Source organism: Priapulus caudatus, unplaced genomic scaffold (assembly GCF_000485595.1).
Source record: "Priapulus caudatus unplaced genomic scaffold, Priapulus_caudatus-5.0.1 Scaffold50, whole genome shotgun sequence".
Taxonomy (NCBI): domain Eukaryota; kingdom Metazoa; phylum Priapulida; class Priapulimorpha; order Priapulimorphida; family Priapulidae; genus Priapulus; species Priapulus caudatus.
The window spans coordinates 282719-291394 of NW_014577111.1; positions in this window are offsets into that span (position 1 = coordinate 282719).

Here is an 8676-nt window from a genome sequence, read left to right on the forward strand (position 1 = left end):
ATTCTACTGATTCAATTCAATTCAATTCAATTATCCTGAGTGTGGGAAGGGGCACTACATGCAGTTTGGCTTTGAGAGAGCCTGTACTATGTCTACGGCAGATAAGCGGTGGCGCCACAAGCTAATCCATGCTTCCGGCTAGTTCACAGGCCAGCCAAGATGACAGGAAACGATTGTTTACAAAAAGGGTGTCACTTTCCCCCGGGCGTAGATGGACAAGATGGCGTCGATGGTGTAGATCATACTAGATGCTTCAAAGTCCAAATCTTCCACAGAAAGATTCCACAGTCATGCTTCCGTGCTAGACATGCTTCTATGCTTATTTTCCTAACCCTAGCCCTAATCCTAACTCTAACCCTAACCCTAACCCTAACCCTAATCCTAACACAAGTGCAGCCACATCACGTGACCGTCCATTTACGCCCGGCGGAAAGTGTTTCCCTTACAAAAACAAGTAGTTCGAAACTGGCACTTTTTTGGTGAATCCGAAGGTTCTAAGACATTTTATTGTTACTCTAGACAATTGCTGTTACTCAAGCAATAACGGTCGGTGTCATGAAAGTGGTGAAAACACTAGAAAACTCTCGCAATAGTTACTTTAAAGCATGCATTAATTTACATTACATAGATACACACAAGCTAATCCATGCTTCCGGCTAGTTCACAGGCCAGCCAAGATGACAGGAAACGATTGTTTACACAAAAGGGTGTCACTTTCCCCCGGGCGTAGATGGACAAGATGGCGTCGATGGTGTAGATCATACTAGATGCTTCAAAGAGAGTTCTGTTACTTCTGTGTGAAATTTGACGTAATTTTCCTGACTTTTTATGAAGCTTTAAATTAATATGCCGTTTATTTTGACAAAAAAGTACGCAATGCCCCCCTAAGCTTTTTATTAGTTTTTTGCATCAATCTCAAGAATGACTAAAATGAAAACCCAAACCCGGAAATCCAAGAATTCACGGAAAATTCTCTGGAAAATGCCTGCCGGTGACCTGCCGGCTTATAATACTTAGCTTTAATTAACGGCAACAAGAGCCTCGGCTTCTTCTTTCGCGATTCGCGGCGTTGCTAATGGATTATTTGAGAAGCAAGGTGACCGCCAGCGTCACGCGGCAATATGATTTCGTGAGCCTATGTCAATCGAAAGATTCATGGCTATATGTCACGCTAGGAGGCGCTAGGATAGCATGCCATAAGCTGCTCTGCTTTCATGGTCCACAGACTCTCGCCAGAATATGCTTTCATCTTCATAAATCAACGCAAAATACTAAACCCCTTGGGTTGTTTCAGTGATAACTTTAACTTTAACTAAAGGTGTATAAAGGAGTTTTTTCCGATGGTATGAACGACGCAAATAGACGATGCGCTAGAGCGAATTTACATTCCACCAAAGATTCGTCCAGTGAGAGAGAGAGAGAGTGTGTGTGAAAGAGAGAGAGAGACACACACACACACACACACACACACACACACACACACCAAAACCCTACAAGCGTGTGTTTGTCACCCTAGTCCCCATCAAAGACATGGCTAGCGTAGCTAGTGATAAAATTTCACCGGGTATCTGTCGTTTCCACCAAACACCACTCATCAAAGCATTTAGCCTCGCTTCTAGTTTACCAGCGTAAATGTCAGTTCGCTATATTCGCGGCTCCTGTGCTACAGGCTTTCCTGCTCAGCAAGCCTATAGGAAAAGCGAACTGACGCTGTAAGCTTGTTTAAAGACATGGGTAAACACAGAGGCTTGAACCTGTATATAGTGTATCTATCCATATCTGTGCTATATATAGTTGATGGCAAGCTGAAATGAACCGACACTTAAGAAACCGTTACTTGATGTCGTACTATTAATTGTATATTATATATTATATACTGTTATGATATGTTATCAGTATAAATTAATATCTATAATTCGGAAATTCATGAAATTCAGTATTAAAAGGAAAGTAATTGAAATCCATGGTTTTTCTGATTGTCCTGTCTCTGTTGATCCTTTTCGCTAAAAGAAAGGTTTATGTGTTTCCTATCAATATTTTCTAAAGTTATATGTCTTGTAAACTTTACTAAAGCAATGTCTAGCCATAAAGAGCCTGTTTTTGGTTTACCTTTCGCTTTTTATCTGGAACACATTTGATTCGACAAAGCACTCACTTGTGTTCACCAAACGTTTAATCATTCATTGATCGAGTCGACAATATACATCATACATGTACACGCCCTGTTGGAAAGACTAGCCCAGCTGCTTCTGCCATCTGGTGGCCTGATCTTTTACAAATAGTGTGCAATTAATATTTCTTCGCCCAAATCTCCTAAAATCTCTACAGGTTTGTATTTTCTGACAGCACATACTAATGCATTGTGCCCCACACACCTACGATGATGACTGTCACATTGATGTGTGATAGGTTTTTGGCCAAGACTAGCACAATCTTCACGTGAACTCACTCATACCAAAATGTCATCGTTCGGCTTCGTGTGTGATCCACAGATGCCAGGTCGCATATCTTTCCTGACACTCTTAGCTATTTTAAATTCACTCCGTGACAGCAGTGAAAAGATGATGGCATGCTTCTATCACAGATTAACGTACTTACCAACAGCTTCTAATTCAGCCACTCTGACAAGTTAAAGCGAAATCACTTACCTATATATAGAGACGGCGACCAGTACACGTCCAAGAATCAGTGGGATCGAACATAAAAAAAGAGAAAAATATATATATTTAGACATATTCAATTATAGATGACATTTAAATGCGACATGTGTGACATATAATAATGAGGCGTATATCCGAGCACTCGCACCTTTACTTCATACTAAATCTGTTCATGATTAAAACTGACACCAGATGGCGCTGCTAGCCTGTATTAGCATTTGTTTCGCTATACCAAGATAGTTACACCGATGGTATCAATAATAAAATATCCGTGCACACTTTGAAAGAATAACTGAATATACCGTGACAGGTCGCAAACTATATAGGTGACACGTATCAAAACTAAAAATAAAATAAAATAAAGCATATGAATAGGAAGAGATTTTCCGAACAATCTCGATCATTTTTTGTAAGTCGTTTATTATGAAGAAAATAAATTAAACTATTAAGAGTTAGTTATTAGAACCTTATAAAAACGACGTATATAAATATCAACTCCCTATTCAGTCGGACCGATCGACCATTCTTTCCTCTCTCTCTCTCTATCTCTCTCTCTCTCTCTCTCTTCTCTCTCTGCTCAGTCTCTCTCTCTCTCTCTCTCTCTCTCTCTCTCGTCTTTCTGCTTTCTACTTTCTCTTTCTGTTTTCTCTCTCTTCTCTTTCTCTCTCTCATCTCTCTCTCTCTCTCTCTCATTCGCTCTCTTCAATCTCTCTCGTCTCGTCGTCTCTCTCTCGTCTCTCTCTCTCTCCTTTTAACACACCACAAAACCGCTATTCGTCTTCTCTGTCGCTATATTATATATATACCTCTATTTCGATCTTGCTATTTCTGTTGTCTTCATTCTATTCTCTTTGGCATCGCTCGCCAATTCGCTTACGCGAATATTTGCTGCGCTAGAGCTGCAGCTTCCGTTATAATCTATTTTTAATCAACCGATTGTGTGCCCACAGATTTTTTCCTTTATAGATTACCAGCAGATTTTTGCTGGGAGATTCTTTAGCTGTATTGCGTTGTCCAGCTAGATTGGATGGTTATAGCGTTTAGGCATCCTCTAAGCTGACAGTAGTCCGACATTGCAATGATAACGGACAGGACCTTGCCGGCCGTGGTCTTTTACCGTTATCCGGATTCTACGTTTTCTCTGAGAGTGCCAGATATACAATCTCTCGTACTTCTCACATGGCTGAGAGGAACCGAAGCAGTTGGTTCGCACTGGTGCACTATAGGCCGTCATGGGGCAGAAATGATGAAGCGGTTATTCATCGCTTCTACTGCGACTAGTTGGTTCTATGGGTTAGATCAGACTATATATTCGCTATAGGGCTTATAGACTTCAACGTGTTGTAGCTAGGCTACCAAGGGAAATGGTTAGCATTCGAGATTTCGCGAGGCTTCGGTACGGCAGTGCACATGATTGTCATAGTTTGTATATTTACTACGAGAAAGGCCGTCAAGCGGCGGACTAGTAATAGCCAGTAAAAGCAGAGATCACACAACGCGCGCACACGCACGGCACCTCACGCACCACAACACAAGGTCACACCAGGTAGTGTGTCAGCACAAACAATTGCGCAACCTGTCGCGCCCGCCAATGCACAGCTGCACACGGCACGCGTGCACGTTAGCGTCAGGCGCACACAACGCACGCTCACGACACAACACACACACACACACGACACACACACGCGACGCACGCACGCACGCACGCCACGTGCACACCCACTACATTCACACACGCAACGCATATTAGGTCACTCGTCGACTTTTGACGTGAAAAAGTCGAAGCGGCTGTAATATCGATGGCAGGCTGGCCATTAGCAGCCAGCGCACGCCAGCGCTCCCGTGGCCTACCGATATACCGCGGTCTCTAAAATTCACTAAAAGCGCAGACGCGACGGAAAACACGAAATGTCACTTTTAGCGTCAACTGTTTCACTAGCGTCGTTATCGCACAATATGAGGCAAATGTATTCAGCGTGAAAAAGCGCAGACTGACGCGCTTACACGTACGCCGTTCTTTTAAATAGAGTAATCCAGCTAATAGGCAATGCATTTCGTAGAATGCAAAGCAGCAAACATAAGCAGGCGAGAGCTGATCAGATTTCAGGCAGACTTCGCCACCGTGGCGCTCGAGTGATCAGGAAACAATTAAAGGCGCAGATTTTAATAGAGATGATAACAAAAAGATTTATAATTGTCAACGTAAAGATAATTACTGGAGATAGATTTCTATGGTCTCTACAAAAGCAAGATGTAGCCATGCGGAAAGATGCAGGTTTCAATGAAGTCAGAGGTAATCATCACACGGTAGGGCACAGTGAGATAAAACAACAACAGTAACACAGTAACAGCAGCAACAGCAGCAACAGCAATAACAACAGCAGCAACAGGCAGCAAACAACAACAAACAGCAACAACAACAACGAACAAGAACAGCAGCAGCGGCAGTCGCAACAGCAGCAGCATGAGCAGCAACAACAGCAGTAGGCAGGCAGCAGCAAGGCACCAAAAACAAGCAACAGCAGTAGCAGCGGCAGTAAGCAGCAGGAGCAACATCACCAGCACAACAGCAGCAGCAGTAGTAGTAGCAGCAGCAGCGGTGGCAGTGAAGCACAAAAGTAGTGAGCAGGCAGGCAGCAGCAACGACACAACAACAACAGCTACATGACTATACAGGCTCTATTGAACACAGTGTTCCGCCGTACTCAGCGCAAATGTATCATCGACAACGCTGAACGACAAATTGGCCTCCCGCCCTCCCCGCTCCTTCCACCGTCCCCGCTGCCGCGATCCTCTGCGCACCTGCCCTCTCCCGCTCCTCGCCCGTCTCCGTCTCCCGCTCCTCCCCCTGCTGCTGCTCTCCGTATCTCGCACTGGGCCTACCTTCGCCGCTCCCCCTTGCTCCTTTTTCGCTCACCATCGCATCCTCATCTCCTCCCAATCCACTCTTCTCTCATTCGCCTCTTCCCTTCGCTCCTCGCCGCTCCCCTTGCTTCTCCTACTTCCTCTATCCTCACCCGTGTCTCCGTGCGTTGTAGTGCGAGCATGCTGACATGGGCTACCTTGTGATTCGATGTCTGCTAGGTCACGCCTGATGGGTCACCTGCATGACATCTGTGGAGTATTGGATCGAGATTGCATCTATCTATTACTTTGCTGTATGCGAGTTGGTCGAGAGAGAGACGCATGCGCGAGAAGAAAGAACGCCCGCCGCTAGAGAGAGGGTGAGAGGCGTGAGAGGTGAAGAGGGTGAGAGGGTGAGAGGGTGAGAGGGGAGAGGGTGAGAGGGTGAGAGGGTGAGAGGGTGAGAGGGTGAAAAAGTGAGAGGTGAAGAGGTGAGTAGGGAGAGGTGAGAGGGTGAAGGGTGAGAGGGTAAAGAGGGTGAGAGGGTGGGAAGGAGAGAGGGAGAGAGGGAGAAGTTGATAGATAAGTAGATAGATTATTATATTATATAGACGATAAATAGATAAGATAGATAGATAGGATAGATAGGATAGGATAAGATAGATAGATAGATAGGATGGATAGATAGGATAGGATAGATAGGATAGATACGGATTGATGATAAGATAGATAGGATAGATAGATAGGATAAGATAGATAGGATAGATAGATAGGAATAGATGATAGGATAGATAGGATTGATTAGGATAAGATAGGATAGGATAGATAGATAGGTAAGATGATAGGATAGATAGATAGGATAAGATAGATTTTAGGATAGATTAGGATTGATAGGATTAGATTAGATAAGATAGATTAAGATAGATTAGATAGATAGATAGATTATTATTATATAAGATAGATAAATAGATTAGATAGATGAGTAGGATAGATAGGATAGAATAATAGGATAGGATAAGATAGATAGGTAGTATATGGATAACGATAGGATAAGATAGATAGGATAGATAAGGATAGATAGGATAGGATAGATAGATAGATAGATAGATAGGATAGGATAGGATAGGATAGGATAGGATAGGATAGGATAGGATAGGATAGGATAGGATAGGATAGGATAGGATAGGATAGGATAGGATAGGATATGGATATGCTCACTAGTAGTGTAATGGATGACTTTTTGTTGCGAAGTTGATCCATTTTAATGAAAGAGTGGCTAATATAGAGGAAAAGTAGTGCGGAGTGAGTAAAGATAGCACTCATTAAACTGCATTACGCTGATTATGCTTTTTAGCGGCTAGATTAAAATCTTTTGTTCCATTTTAAAAACGCACGCGACGTACGGAAACGTGCATGCACGCATGCAGGTTACGTACACACGGCACCCACACGATCGCAATGTGGCAATGTCTTATTGAGCAGAAATGTGACTCCGAAGTTACAAACTCCTATCGGACAGAGTTTCGGGTAGCAGAACATGATAAGTTTGCTTTGGAGTGAAGAGACTGAGCACGCCAACAGCACGCGCTACGCTAGCGCAAATTTAGTTCGCCTCGAACGTAAACTCTATATTTTGTTTCCTGATTGTATAATTGTAATGTAGATAACATATTATTTAACAAATTTCACAATTTTCGTACTAAGTAAAACATGCTGAACAATAAATTATAAGCATGTGTTTCAATAAAACACACAACGTTCGCGTCGGCTGTGTACGGCGATGTGTAACATGTGACGCATACTGTGGTGCTACTTTCGTAAGAGGAGTACTTTTCGTTTAGATCTTATGAAGAAATGTTGTGAAAGTAGGCAATACAAATAAGTTTGTAGTGAATTTTACAATATTGGACGAGGCTCAAGAAGGTTATATCTATGCATTTTGGCGAGAGAACATGCCGTTTTAAAGCAGCAAAAACAGCGGCAGGGCGAGCTCGTCAACGATGGAAATACATTCAGCGCCACCGACAGCTTAACTAACGATGATACACGCGAGAACATAGACGTCGTCACTGGCAGATATTTATAACCGACGTTATACTAACAAAGATCATGAACGATTGTTCACAGAATCTTTGTTAATAATTTATAGTGTATCTATAACGTTATAGTATGCGATATACGTTATAATAATCTAGCGTATATATATAACGTTAATAGTATAACTACTCGTTATAATAATCTAGTAGATATAATGACGGTGCCGTGTCGTGTATCAACACTGCTCTACGTGATTGCTGTAGATCGTGTCTTTGTCGATCGAGGCTCTCTGATGCGCTAGGGCAGTGCCTGGCATCCAGGTGGGCATTACTGCTCGATATTTTCATCAGTATGCCACCCTTTCTCTTCGCTTCTCTCTCTTTCGTTCTCTTTCTTCTGCGTCTCTTTCTCTCTCGCTCTCTCTCCGCTTTCCCCTAATTCGTCTCGCGCGCCGGTCTCTCTCTTGCTTTCATACAAACTTAATATTTTATATCCTACTAATATTATATATTCTATATCTTTTTATTTACACTTATATCAGCAATCTCTCTAAGTCATATCGTTAAACATTAATTTTTGGTCGTTCTTGGCTAATGAAGCATCGTTTGCTTATATATATATATATATATATATATATATATATATATTATATATATATATTATATTGTCTTGTTATATTACTGATAAGACAAGATAATGTCTTTCGACTTCGCCCACGTGTTGGAGGCACGCCCAAAATCGCCTGCGTCACGTAAAGGGAATGCGTATGTGCGTATATATTGTTGGCGATTCGCGCGTGCCGCCTGCCTGGTACAACAACCATGCGAATCAACTGCATTTGCAAATGAAGGCTTGATTCGGTGCGCGCATTCTTTCGTCAGTAGTCGCGGCGAGGCGCATTTTGAATACGGGGCAAGCCGTGCGAGATGGAGACATTGTTCAGCGGGCGGTGACTGATCGGCCGGGACGCTACACTGATGTTGCCTGATAAACATGAGCTTCCATCATCATCATTCCATATCATCATCATGCATCATCATCATCATCATCATCATCATCGCTAGGGCAATCTGTCACGATGCAGTCACGAATGAAGGGATTTCCTATGAGGCTTAATTAAGCTCATCATCTCGCG